Source organism: Vigna unguiculata, chromosome 4, assembly GCF_037176805.1.
Source record: "Vigna unguiculata cultivar grain cowpea cultivar isolate G323 ecotype 2 chromosome 4, ASM3717680v1, whole genome shotgun sequence".
NCBI lineage: Eukaryota > Viridiplantae > Streptophyta > Magnoliopsida > Fabales > Fabaceae > Vigna > Vigna unguiculata.
Window position 1 is genome coordinate 34,150,209 of NC_140795.1, and position 15,276 is coordinate 34,165,484.

Genomic DNA, 15,276 nt, shown 5'->3' on the forward strand with positions numbered 1-15,276 from the left:
GAGGGTTGGAAAGGCCTCCAAATGTCCCCAAATGAGTACTGTGAAAGTGTTGGTGCACAAAAGTTTTGAATTGGATGCATTTTGCACTTGGCCAAGTTGGTCGGTGCACCGCGGCATAGCTAGAAGGCTTGGTGGGGAGTTTTGTGAAAAAATGAAATTCGTGGTTTTTGAGATGTGAGGGTTGGAATGGCCTAGAAATGACCCCAAATGAATACCATGAAAGTCTTGGTGCACGAAAGTTTTGAGTTGGTTGGGTTTTGCACATGGCCAAGGTTGGCGGTGCACCGCGGCATAGCTAGAAGGCTTGGTGGGGAGTTTTGTGAAAAAATGAAATTCGTGGTTTTTGAGATGTGAGGGTTGGAATGGCCTAGAAATGACCCCAAATGAATACCATGAAAGTCTTGGTGCACGAAAGTTTTGAGTTGGTTGGGTTTTGCACATGGCCAAGGTTGGCGGTGCACCACGGCATAGCTAGATGGCTTGGTGGGGAGTTTTGTGAAAAAATGAAATTCGTGGTTTTTGAGATGTGAGGGTTGGAAAGGCCTCCAAATGTCCCCAAATGAATACCATGAAAGTCTTGGTGCACGAAAGTTTTGAGTTCGGAGGGTTTTGCACATGGCCAAGGTTGGCGGTGCACCGCGGCATAGCTAGAAAGGCTTGGTGGGGAGTTTTGTGAAAAAATGAAATTCGTGGTTTTTGAGATGTGAGGGTTGGAAAGGCCTAGAAATGCCCCCAAATGAGTACTGTAAAAGTGTTGGTGCACAAAAGTTTTGAATTGGATGCATTTTGCACTTGGCCAAGTTGGTCGTTTGAAATACTTTCTTTTCTTGATAATTTAATATGTGATCAACATTCTAGATGTTTTCTAAATATATCTTCACCCTTATCTTGAACTATCCTTGGTTTCCATATATTGTCTTTAATCAAAATATCTTCAAACACTGTTGAGACTTGTTGTGCAATTCGCTTTATCATGTTGATCATCAATCTTCAATGTTCATATTTGTTTGATCACTTTGCCAATGATCTTGATCCCCTTGAGATTAGATATAATGTTTTCACACCATTCCAAACTTGATTTGCTTGATCAATTGATACTCACTCAATAATTTGAATTTTACTTGTCATGTCATTCTTCCAATTAGGTCATCTAATGTGTAACATCCCGATCGGATATTACGAATTTAAATAATAAAATAGAGAAATAATACATCAGCGTCATTTATTAAAACATCATTTCCCAAAATTGCGGGAAATTTAAAACTTTATTACGTCATTATGAAATACCTTAAATCCATAATTAGAAAACTCCTTACAATATCAAAGTCTAGTAATATAAAAATTTATAATTTATTCAAAAACATAATGAAATCTGGTAAAAACTCCTCCCAGTCAAGCCCCCGCTCCGGCTCTATGCCTCACTAGATCCACCTACAACATCATCTACTCGTGTGTACCGTGTACACGATCATCGCCAAACACAAGCAGATAGGGTGAGCTAATAATTAAATAATCATATATATAAGACATTTATATATCAATACAAGCATACCAAAGGAATTCCATCCTTTGATTTCATGTCACATGGCCACCACCATGTTACCCGTGTTCTACGTCTTCTAATGAGTACTTCAAGATGTCTTGCTACCACACCTACCAGCCACAACTGGTAGAGCACGTGCAGGAAACCATGCTACGGACCACACTACGTAACGCCAAGTGGAGTTCCCAATACGAATAACATTCGTAATGTCCCAAGACTATCAAACTTGTCAGCTCAGTACTAAGGAGGGCAATCTAACTGGACCCATCCATACGCGCCACAACATGCAAACTCACACCGGCAAAACTCGTTAACCCGAGCCACAACTCAAGAGTTCCTCGTGTTCATCCGTCATCTTGAGCCACAACTCAAGGATGCCATTCCGAGCAAAAACTCAAGGAATGCCACATGTTTAACCCTTATCCCGAGCCACAACACAAGGGATACGTTTCGAGTCACAACTCGAGGAACACTAGCAAGACGACCTTCGAAGTATCACCAAAGCCTTGTAGACCACACACATCCAAAGCAAGCAAAACAAAGGCTTAATCTGTGCATCCGAGCCACAACTCAAGGAATGCCACGTGTTTGACGGTTATCTCGAGCCAAACGAAACATGCCTCTAGATCGCCTGATGGGGGACACATGTCGCCAAGCGCCAAGCGCCTCTGATCCCTCTACCTCTACAGGTATCGCCTGGCTGGACGACCCTCACCGTCAGGCGCCACGCATTCTAGTCGCCACTATGAGTGTAATTATCGCGTGGCGGGCAAACCCCACTGCTAGGCGCTACACCAGTACTTACACAGTACTGGTTTTTTAGTTCTGGTTCAAGCACAATGACTCACACACCATCCACATTACCACTCATTCCGCGAATCATAAACTGAGTCACTTACTGTATGAATTAAGTGAGTTAGCATACTCCTTTTCATACACCTTCATTCCCTAAATACATTACATTTCTTTCTCATATTTTATTACTCGTTCAATTCTTATTTAAAGGCCTTATTTCATTAAAGTACCACCACCTATGAAGCTCATTTACTATGTCACCAATGATTCATACTTTCCAACATGATCCTAACAATGATTTCATCACCAAGCATTACTCTCCAATATTTCACATACTCATTCATACACATGTAAGATCAATTTGCCCATGAGTTACAATCAATAACTGAATTTCTCTACCTATGCTTAACTTAAACTAGCCACTACACCTTCTTATAACTCAATCCCAATCTCAACTGCCTATCAATACATTAAAATATGTAATCTCGGTCCCCTTCTTTTAATCATGCTTTTCTTTCTAACTTCCAAGGTATTTATAATAGCATATTTCAACTCTATTGTCAAATAACCCCAAACTGATTCCCACTCTGAATTTCCCTGTCCGCACTGTATGTCACAATCCACCATGGCAACTATACTAATATGGTGCCTGGCGGTAGCTACGGTGTCGTCAGGTGATTCATGCAATTCTTGGGAAAAACCCAGAATTCCCTTTTTCGTATGCGAACCCTGACATGTCCCGAATTCTAGTTTCTCCAAGTTTTTGACTTAATAGTCTACACTCATGTGATTAAGTTCATACTTCATTCATACCCTCGTAATACACAAAAATTCAATTTATCTGCCTCATTTTAATATGACCAAAATCCAAAACCCCCAAATCTGAAACCCTAATATTCATCTTTGGTTAATTCCACTTAACTCTTGCTCATCTCATTGAAATTCCACTATGATCCCTTTTTCCCAGATTCCCATAATCTAGTACAACATTTCCACTAATCAAAATCAATCTAGAACTCCAAGAACATCAAAATCGAGCCAAAATTGGATCGCGCCGCCTGGCGGATGCTTATCACCACTAGGCCATTCATCAAAACCCAAAAAACTAGGTTGATTAGCTTATGTCGCCTGGTGGCACAAGGCTCACTGCTAGGCGGTTCCGCGTAGGAACCTAGAAAACACACAAAATAACATGATTCGCCTGGCAGCAGTTCATCTTTCGCCAGGCAGTTTCTGGAAAATTCCCAGAAACTACGAATTTAAGTAGAATCAGGCAAAGCTTAATCATAGAATAATACATACATCATGCAAAAGACTATTACAAAATAAATTTACAGATTCCAGCTCCCCTAACCCGGTTTCCTTGCTAAAACTTGAGAATTCCAAGGTTCTTCTTGATCAACAATGGCTTCTCTTGCTTCCCCTCTTTTCAACTCCTTATCTCACTGACTATCACAGTTTTAGCTCAGAACTCTCTCTCCCTTTTGTGCACCACAATGGCAACCTTCAACCTTTCTCTTTTCCCTCTTAATTTCTTCCTTAATTGGTTCTTAATTAAGGTTAATGGCCAAAAACGAAAATTGGCATTAACATGACCTTAATTATCATTCAAGACTCATTTAGTGGTTGTTTTTCCAGCCCCTCTTGGCTGTCCCTTTGTTAGCTAGGGTTTCTGGATTTTCACCTTCATGCCAAAAAGAAAATTAGCAAAAAGAAAGCTTCATTTGTCTCTACTAAGGTTCAAACCCATAACCATGCCAATGTCAAGTAAATGCACAACCATTCAATCCATTCATGTTTTATGATAATTCCTATAAATATAGGATTATATTATCACTCCCTATGTTCAATTATATTGTTAAAATAATGCACAATTAAAATAACATATAAATGGCATACGTAGGACTTGGACCCAAGTCCTCTCACAAAATAAAGTACTCTCAACCAATTCAACTGGTACTATTCCTTGTCACAACAGTCAATATTTAATGCCATAAAGGCTGCCACTACCCGCATTTATTAATTATTTATTTATTTAATTAATTAAATTTCGCGGGTCTTACATAATGGAAGTGCTCGTCTAATAGTTATTTCAACATTGTGCTTCATAAGTTGACTTTGACTTGTCTAATTGATACTCATCTAATAGAAGTATTCAACATTAAGCTCATTAAGATTACTTTGACTTATCTAGCGTAGAAACTTGTTTAATGCCTTTGTGAATTAGCGTTTCACTTGTCTAACATCGTATTAACTTGTTTGATTGTATTTGTCTAATCTATTTTTCTACTAGTATTGACTCATCTAATATCTCATTGGCTTGTCTGATAGATACTCATCTAGTATCCTTTGTGTGCTTTTTGCATTGACTTCTCTAATGCACTATGTTGACTTGTTTGCTTGCTTACCTTGACTCGCCTGATGCTTCTTTGACTCATCTACTCCTATTAGAAGTCTAGAACTTTGCTATTTTAGATTGACTTTTTTTGTCAACATGGTCGTCTAATGTCGCATCTTACTCTTTACATTGTTTCAGTTGTGTGGTCCTTAAGCTCTGACTTGTTGTCTTGATTTGTCTAATGTATTCAACTTCACGCAAGTTGTCTAACACTTGTGTAGAACCTGAATTCTCTGATGGCTTCATTGTCTAATCTAGCCTTCCACTCGTCTACCCAATGCTTTCAACTATGTTCATCTAAGCCTTGTCATCTCATATGTTTGCTTCTTCCTTTCAAGATGTAACTTGTTCTTTGTTGTGTTGTGCTTGTCCTAAACTCATTGCACACACATTAGCTGAACAAACATATGTATATATACATTCACATTCACATGCAGATCATGCACACATTCTTGCCTTATTTAATGGTCATGTTCACATATCTAATGATGTTTGTTTCTTGATTAACCCTTTTTATGTTCAGAGATTTCCTAAAATATTGTTCTAATCATTCTTGGCTTATCTAGAACATGTTTACTTATCTTTGTTTGTTTCTTAGCTAAACCCTTACAAACTTAGACTCATCTATGGGGTTTTCCTGCATCTACTGCTAACAATCTCCTCTGGTGATAAATCATGATCATCACAAATGGAGACCACAACCACAAAATAGAAGGGTAAGCTAACGTAACGAAGTAAAACATCAATTTTGAGAATAAACTTCGAAAGTGTTTAAAATCCCAAAATATCTAAAAATAAGAATATCTTTTTCAAAAAATACTTGTATTCCATTAAAGTAAAGCATATGAAAGTTCACCAAGTTAGACTCTTAGGAAAGAGAGGTGAGTCACAAATGGACAAACTTAAAATCTTTGTCTTTCCTAGCTAGAGTCTTTTCAAGATCATTTTTCACTAGTCTCAATAGTCATTCAAAAACTTAGATAATTGAAAATAACATGCCAATAACTTTTAAAATGAAATAAAGCATTGACTCGCATATTTCTCAATCTAGAGACATTTGTCCTTTGACATCAACTCAATAGAGTTCTCTGCCCAAAGACACCAGTCCTCTGGCTTTAACACTTCAAACCTGTCACAAGTAAGCCTCGATTTATAAAGTTCTCAGTCTACAAACATTTGTCCTCTAACATCGACACTCGAGAACTAAGTATCAAACACTAGTCAATCAAGTTCTTTGCCAGAGACATCTATCCTCTGGCTTCGACACTCCAAAGACCCTCGACCAAAAAAAGCACACTCAAACATAGATCGTAATGTTCTTTGCCTAGAGACATTTTTCCTCTGGTTTAAAACTGCCATTTAATAAAAAAAAAACTTTTTTAGAATAATAATTTCAAAATCAAAACTTTCAACATCTTCACCACCAAAACCATATTTTCATCATCAAATAAAAAAAATATACAAAACTAAAAAGAATCATAATCTACTCAGCTTCACAACACACATACAAGTAAGAAAGTTTGCCTCCATCACTACCTAAGATACTCACAAACCCTTATACCCATGAAATTTTATTTAAACTTTATTTTAAAAAATTATAAAATATCCTTTTTTTTAAATAATTGCGATTATCAATGGGCACTTGTGGATTTTAAAAAATTTGCAGGTATTTTTTAAACGGGTACCTAACGGATAAAAGGGTGGGTTGCAGAAGCATTAACCATGCCTGACCCGTTGCCATCCTTACTTATAACATCTAACAATATCTAATAATATCCTTTTAATTGAATAATTTATTTACCCAATCATATATCTTAAAATTTCTTTTAAATAAAATAAATAACTAATACATTATTTTATCTGCTATCATAATCTTTTAAATAAAAAAATCTTCTAAATTTAATAATTAACAAATCAATAAATCTTTTAAATTATATTGCTAATAAACCATTATATAATTGACTTAAAATATACCTTTTACCTCATTTATCTATTTTCCTAATTACTATAATTTCTAACGTCTAATAGTCAATACTAGGGATGACAATATGAGCCTAGCCCGTCAGGTCGGCACAGAGGTCCCAAAAAAAAAATACGTGGGACGGGCTAAGGTTGTTGGTAAAATCATATCTGTCTGATATATCTTAACCAAGAAAGGGATCTGAACTGGTTATTGAGTCTTTCACTTATTTAAATTAAATTTTGAAAGTTTCTTTAACCTTTATGACCCAATTAACCAATTTTATAGTTCTGTGTTAATGGACTATGTAAAGCAATCAAGAAAGATGTAAAAGATGAGAGAAACAAAAAATACAACAATTTTTATACTGGTTCGATTCAAAATGAATCTACATCCAGTCTTCTCCTAAGTAACCCACTTAGGAGGATTCCACTAAATCAATAGAGTTACAAGAATTACAAGAGCATCTATATATAATTCAAGACCCTAAAGAATAAGGAGCATGATCTACAAATCAAGAACTCCCCCTAGATGCAATGCATCCACACAATTGCACCTAGACCTTCACTTTACACAGTGAATCAACTATGAACAGAAATACAATAAGAAAGAAGCAAGGAACGAATACACCTAGTGGATGTGCAGATTTGTCACTTGATCCTAGATCCAAGCTTGACCCATCAAGGTTGAATCCACCATCAATCTTCTTGAATGTCCCATTGAATGATCTCCCAATAAAGCACAAGAACTCGGTGTAACTTGATCTTAGAAAAAGAAGTCTCTCAGTTCGTTTCTCTATAATTCAGTTATTTTCTCTCTGTTTTAAAACTGATTTCAAAACTATTTTTATACTAGAGTTCTGATGTAGTAATTAATGGATTAGGTATTTGCCTAATAGATTATCATGAGTGTATTTTCACTGCATCAGTGCAGTGCCTTCATATAATCTATTAGTTAAGTATTTAATCCATTTACGAGTTCTGCTTTTGACACATTCAAAAGTTTGATAGCTAATTTAATCCAATTCAAGCTTCTTTTATATGTAATGCTTGATCTACAACATCTAATGTACAAGCTAGAAAATCAGGACTAATCCTAAACCAATGATGCACATGATGCATAGCCTTGGACATCATCAAAACCATCTTCACTTGAGTTGAACAAGCTCCCCCTTTCAAGAATCTCCCCCTTTTTGATGATGGTAAAAATGTGTCCTGCAAAATAGAGACAAGACAAACAACCTTTCTCCCTTTTTGGACATTAGCAAAAAGAAACAGAGGGGTGTAACACAACCAAACCAGCACATACCAAAGCTATCACACATTAACAATACAAAAGTATGATAGTATTAACAACGTAGCAGGTGAAATCAGTAGCACAGGTTAACATCAGAGTGCAGACAACCATAAATCAAATTAGCATTGTAATATCTGTGTAAATCAACAGTGCATAAATTAATGGAAGTGTAGAGCAAATAGAAACCAAGACCAATGGGATGGATAAACAGATCCAGCAACAGGAATATCAGAGTGCATACAGGCAGTTAAGGATTACAGTACAAGCAGATGACTAATCTAATGAATTATGTAGTGTTCAGAAGCAAATGAGCCATAGCAGGAAAATGATAATCGATTAGAGAATGACCTAATGGATTAATTTAGTGAACAAACATGTAGTAAATTCAAAATATGGGAGTACTTCAACCAACAATTATACTTAATCACAATAGAAGAGGAACTTTTCACCTTGGCAATGCCTAAAATTTGACCTTTGTTATTATCACCTCTTGTAACATGACCATTAATTGGCTTTGTAAGATATCTTGCAGAAGTTCTTAACATCTCCTTTCATGTGTCTTGAGCATCCATTATATAGAAGCTACATTGCTTTCCTTGCATCAAGACACAACTGAAACATAGGTTAAAGAGAAGATGCATGTACCCAATTGAACTTGGGTCCTTTCATGTTAGTGGTTTGAGGTGTTCCTTTAGGTACCCATTTGCACTCTCCTTTAGGAACCCCACAATTTCTAAAATAGTAGGAATTTGATTCATGTCCAAGTTCAGAACAGTAGGAGCAAATAGAAGATGTTAATTTACTCATATTTAGAAAATTTATGGTGCCTAATGGATTAAATTTGCCACTGTAACCTATTCCTTCTTTGTTAAGCACACTCCTTTGAGATCCTAACACTGCATCAAGGTTTGATCTTCCCAAGGTGAATTTTAAGAGAGTTTTCATTAGGTAATCTATCTTTTCTAGCTTTCCTGGGTATTTTTCACATTGGGGAGAGCTTGTGTCATCTTTGGACCTAGAGTGTTTCTTAGATTTTTCTAGTTTTTCAAGACTTGTTATCAGATTTTCATTTTCCTCTTCTAGTTGTTTTACTTTACCTTCAAACCATTTAATTTCTCCTCTACGCTTATTATTTGACTTTTGCAATTTCGTGACTTCCTTATGCAATTCATTAAAAGCATTAAGTAATTCATAGTAGTTATTTTCATCATCATTGGAGTTGAAACTACTCACACTGCTCTTAGAAGAGCCTGTTCTAGCCATAAGATAGAGGTTAGTTTCTTCCTTAATGCTTCCATCAGATTCACTAGATGAGCTGGAGTCACTGTTGTAAGCTTTCCTTTTCTTCTTGTGCTTGTCTGCCTCACCTTTCTCTTCTAGTTTTTGCTTCAACTTGAGGACAGGGCATTCAGGTTTGATGTGTCCCATTTTTCCACACTCATAGCAGGTTGGAATAACATGTTTTTCTTGCTTCCTAGAGGATCTTTTAATTTCTGCAAAATTACTGTTAGTTTTATTCTTGTATTTCAGAAATTTTGAGAACCTCTTTACTATTAGTCTCAAGGCTTCACTGTCGGAGTTATAATCATCATCTGCATATCCAACCTTTTTGGAATTAGATTTTGCAGCAGATTTTAGAGTCTCTTTAAGGCTATAGTGTGCCTTTTTTCTCCATCCTCTTCTTCCTTGAGTCTTCCAAGCTCTAATTCATGTTCCCTCAATTTTCAAAAGGGAGTGGCTATTTTCATGCTAGTGAGATCTCTTGATTCAGAAATAGCTATGACTTTTGGCTGCCATGTCCTATTTAAGATCTTCAAAATTTTGATATTGAGTTCCCCTTTGTCAAAAGTCTTGCCAAAAGCTAGGAGATGATTTACTATATGTGTAAATCTTTTTTGCACATCACAAATGCTTTATCCAGCCTTCATTCTGAACATATCATACTCCTAAATGAGAGTGTTTTTCCTTGCCCTTTTGACTTCATTTGTGCCATCATGGGTTACTTCCAAAACATCCCACATTTCTTTGGTTGATTCACACACAAATACCCTGTAAAATTCATCCAAAGTTAGTGCAGAAGATATAATATTTTTGGCTCTAACATCATAGTGTGCCCTTTTATTCTCATCAAGAGTCCATTGTGAGAACTCTTTGGGGACAGTTTTGCCTTCCACAACTTTAATGGGTTTAAAAGGTCCATTAACTATAACATCCCAAACCCCTTTGTCCATTGATTCAAGAAAAATTTGCATTCTAATTTTCCAAAAAGGGTAGTTTTCACCAGCAAATAGAAGGGGTCTGTTGTTGGATGCCCCTTCAACAAAGGTTTAAGATGTATTATACATATCAGGATCTTTCTAATCGACTATCGTGCAATTCACCAGCTCTGGTGCCAATTGTTAAAATCAAATCTCTCTAATATATCTTAACCAAGAAAGGGATCTGAACTGGTTATTGAGTCTTTCACTTATTTAAATTGAATCTTGAAAGTTTTTTTAACCTTTATGACCCAATTAACCAATTTTACAGTTCTGTGTTAATGGACTGTGTAAAGCAATCAAGAAAGATGTAAAAGATGAGAGAAACAAAGAACACAACAATTTTTATACAGTTCGATTCAAAATGAATCTACATTTAGTCTTCTCCTAAGTAACCCACTTAGGAGGATTCTACTAAATCAATAGAGTTACAATAATTACAAGAGCATCTATATAATTCAAGACCCTAAAGACTAAGGAGCTTGATCTGGAAATCAAGAACTCCCTCTAGATGCAATGCATCCACACAATTGTACCTAGACCTTCACTTTACATAGTGAATCAACTATGAACAGAAATACAATAAGAAAGAAGCAAGGAACAAATACACCTAGTGGATGTGCAGATTTGTCACTTTAATCCTAGATCCAAGCTTGACCCATCAAGGTTGAATCCACCATCAATCTTCTTGAATGTCCCATTGAATGATTGATAGAGGTCGTACCCCACCAAATTAAAATTGAATAAATGCAAAATATGAAAGTGAATCAAGTCGTCTCCCAACGACCAATATTTTCATTCAAAGCTTCAATATAACAACTCAAAATGGTTATATTAACTCTCATGGAACTCGAATTAACTACTAAGTGCAAATTAACCCGAACTCAAGTGCAATTAAGCAAAGCACACATCCATGAATCCGCTATAGTTCACTAAGCATGAACACACAATGATTCCACTCTGCAATTTAAGCAAAAACAGAATGGTTTCCTTATTTAAACCCAAACGCAAATTCAGAATTCAGAGATTAATATAACTCCACCGAACAAAACACTAATCTCAAGGTTTCAATCCATTATCTACAAAGAATCAACACATAAACTTAGTTCCTCATGGAATCCGAATAAGGCTTAAACATAGATTTTTGATTCAACGATCCAAATGAGTGCAAATTGATGCAGAAAACCTAAATTGGTGCAGGAATCGAAAATGAGCAAGGAAAGAAATGGGAAACAACGAAAAACAACAATCAAAAATGAGAATACTTCAATATAAATGTTACCCAAATGGTAGAAAACGTTAATATAGGTTTAATGTGCTGTCCAAGACTCATAAAACGGAAAAATGAATGGAAAACGTCAAAAATTCGGTTATGCCACCATGGGTCACCTTCCAAAGCTTAAAAACAACAAAAATGGAGGTTTGAGAGAGTGGAGAAGGAAGAGAAGCGGCTGGTGCATGTTGAATGACCTAAAACTCGTGGTCACCTCACCCCTTCCACTAGTATTTACAAAAATGTCATTCTGCCACATTTAATTACAAAAATGCCACTCTTGGGCCTCTAATGTTGACCCATTCACTTTGCTGACATGGAAATGATGTGGAAATGATGTGGTGACTCTCTTCAACTGAATATTGATGTCCAAGCTCCAAAATTGCTTCACCCAAATATCTAAAAATAATGAAAAACAAAAATTAGGCCAAATAATGAGAAATTAGTCCAAATTCAGAATAGTGGCCCAATAAGCCCAATAGATGAAAAACACTCTAAAGGTGAACAATTAAGCATTGAACAACTATCTAATGGGTACAAGAAGGCTAGTGGAATGGAAGAAAATAATGACTCATCAATGATCGACCAATAAAGCACAAGAACTTCGTGTAAGTTGATCTCAGAAAAAGAAGTCTCTCAGTTCGTTTCTCTGTAATTCAATTATTTTCTCTCTGTGTTAAAACTGATTTCAAAACTATTTTTATACCAGAGTTCTGATGCAGTAATTAATGGATTAGGTATTTACGTAATAGATTATTGTGAGTGTATTTTCACTACATCAGTGCAGTGCCTTCATATAATCTATTAGTTAAGTATTTAATCCATTTACGAGTTCTACTTTTGACACATTCAAAAGTTTGATAGCTGATTTAATCCAATTCATGCTTGTTTTACATGTAATTCTTGATCTACAACATCCAAAAATATTACATCATCTACACTAACTTTGGATGAATTTTATAGGGTATTTGTGTGTGAATCAGCTAAAGAGATGTGGGATGGATGTTGTGGAGGTCACCCATGAAGGCACTGATGAGGTAAAAAGAGTAAAGAAGAACACTCTCATTCAGGAGTAGGAGATGTTCAGAATGAAGGCTGGGGAAAGCATATGTGATGTACATAAGAGATTTACACATATAGTAAATCACCTCTTAGCTCTTGGCAAGACCTTTGAGAAAGAAGAACTGAATATCAAAATCTTGAAGAGCTTAAACAGGACATGGCAGCCCAAAGTCATTGCAATTTTAGAATCCAAAGACCTCACTAGCATGAACATAGCCACACTTTTTGGGAAGCTAAGAGAACACGAACTAGAGCTTGGAATACTAAAGGAAGAAGAAGATGGAGAAAAGAGGCACACAATAGCCTTGAAGAGTGCTGTAAAATCTGCAGCAAAACTGAAGAAAGCAGATTTTGTAGATGACTCTAATGATGGAAACTCTGACAGTGAAGCCTTGAATTTAATGGTGAAAAAGTTCTCTAAATTCTTGAAGTTTAAAAATAAAACTAACAACAACTATGCAGGAAACAAGAAGCAATCCAAAAAAAAGGAACGTTCTAGCACTCAGACTTGTTATGAGTGTGCAAAATAGGACACATCAAGGCAGACTACCCTGTGCTAAAGATGAAGCAGAAACTGGAAGAGAAAAATGAGGTAGAAAAGCACATGAAGAAAAAGAAAGCGTACATTGCTTGGGAAGAAAATGATTCCAGCACATCTAGTGAATCTGATGATAGCACTGAGGAAGAGAACAATTTGTGTTTGATGGCTGGAACAGGATCATCCAAAAGCAGTATGAGTAAACGTAGAGGAGAAATTAAATGGCTTGAAGGTAGACTAAAACAGTTAGAAAAGGAAAATGAAAATCTGATAACTTGCTTGGAGAAACTAGAAAAATCTGAAAAGTATCCTAGGTCTAGATGTGAACACTTCTCAGGACAACTAGAAACGATAGAGTATTTGATGAACCTAGCCATTTTTCAAATTCCTGCTACTTTAAAAACAGTGGGGTTCCTAAAGGGAAATTTCAATGGGTACCCAAAGGCACTGCAAAACAGTCTAACATAAAAGGACCCAAGTTTACCTGGGTACCTGCTTCATGAAAATAATTTGTTTTGCAGGAACATGCTGAAGCTAAGCAGTCAATGTGGTATTTGAACAGTGGCTGTTCAAGACACATCACAAGTGATAGCAAAAAATTCAGCAAAATCTCTCATAAGGTAAGTGGGCATGTTACATATGGTGACAATAACAGAGGTAAGATTCTTGGTACAGGTAAAGTAATGTCCTCATCTTCTGTTGAGATTAAGGATGTATTGCTAGTTGATGGACTTAAACACAACCTGCTTAGTATTAGCCAATTGTGTGATAAGAACCTAAAAGTAACCTTTGAAGCTAATCATTGTTTAATTTGTCATGCATCCACAAATGAACTGGTGTTTGTTGGAAAAAGGATTCAGAACATATACATGGTAGATTTTGAAAACACTTCATTTGATTCTATTGCTTGTCTATTTGCTAAAAATGATGAACCTTGGATTTGGCACAAAAGACTTGCACACATACACATGAGGCACCTAAATAAGCTCGTATCAAAGCATTTAGTCACTGGTTTGCCTGACATAAAATTTAAACCAGATAAATTGTGTGATGCATGCTAAAAAGGCAAACAAGTAAAGACTTCTTTTAAGTCAAAGCAGCATATTTCCACTTCTAATCCATTAGAACTAATACATATGGATCTGTTTGGACCATCTAGGACCAAAAGCTTAGGTGGAAATTACTATGCACTTGTACTTGTTGATGACTATTCTTGTTTTAACTGGACCTTCTTTATTTCATCTAAAAGTGACACCTTCCAAGTCTTTAGAAAATTTGCCAAAATTCTTCAAAATGAGAAAGATTTGAAAATCAAGTCTATTAGAAGTGATCATGGGGGTGAGTTTCAAAATGAATCTTTTGAAAAGTTTTGTGAACATCACGACATCTCTCATAATTTCTCAACCCCTAGAACACCACAGCAAAATGGTGTTGTAGAAAGGAAAAATCGATCTTTAGAAAAGTTGGCAAGAATAATGCTCAATGACAACTCTTTGCCAAAATACTTTTGGGCAGATGTTGTAAGCACAACTTGCTATATGCTTAATAGAGTCTTAATCAGACCTATTTTGAAACTCACACCGTATGAAATCTTCAAGGGTAAAAAAACCAAATGTGTCTTATTTTAAAGCCTTTGGTTGCAAGTGTTTCATACTAAATAATGGTAAATCCAATCTTGGCAAGTTTGATTCTAAAGTTGATGAAGGCATCTTCCTAGGTTATTCCTTGACTGGTAAAGCTTATCGAGTCTATAATCAATGAACATTAACCATAGAGGAATCCATTCATTTTGCATTTGATAAATTTATTGAAAGTCAAACTAACCCCTCTGGTCCAAGAAATAGTGCAGATTTAATTGGAATAGGTGTAGATCTGACACAACCTGAATCTGAAACAGCAGTAGAGCACTCATTTGGTGCAGCTGCACCCTCATCTTCTACAGCAGAGCTGCCTACTGATTGGACTATTCCTAAAAATATGTCTCTTGACAACATTATAGGAGATATCTCTAAAGGTGTTTCCACTCAAAGTCAACTAAGCCAAATCTGCTTGAACGTGGCTTCTGTATCTCAACTTGAGCCAAAATCAATGAGTGATGCTTTCAAGGATGACCCGTGCAGTCATATGAGTTGAACCCGCAAGCTCGTAGTAGC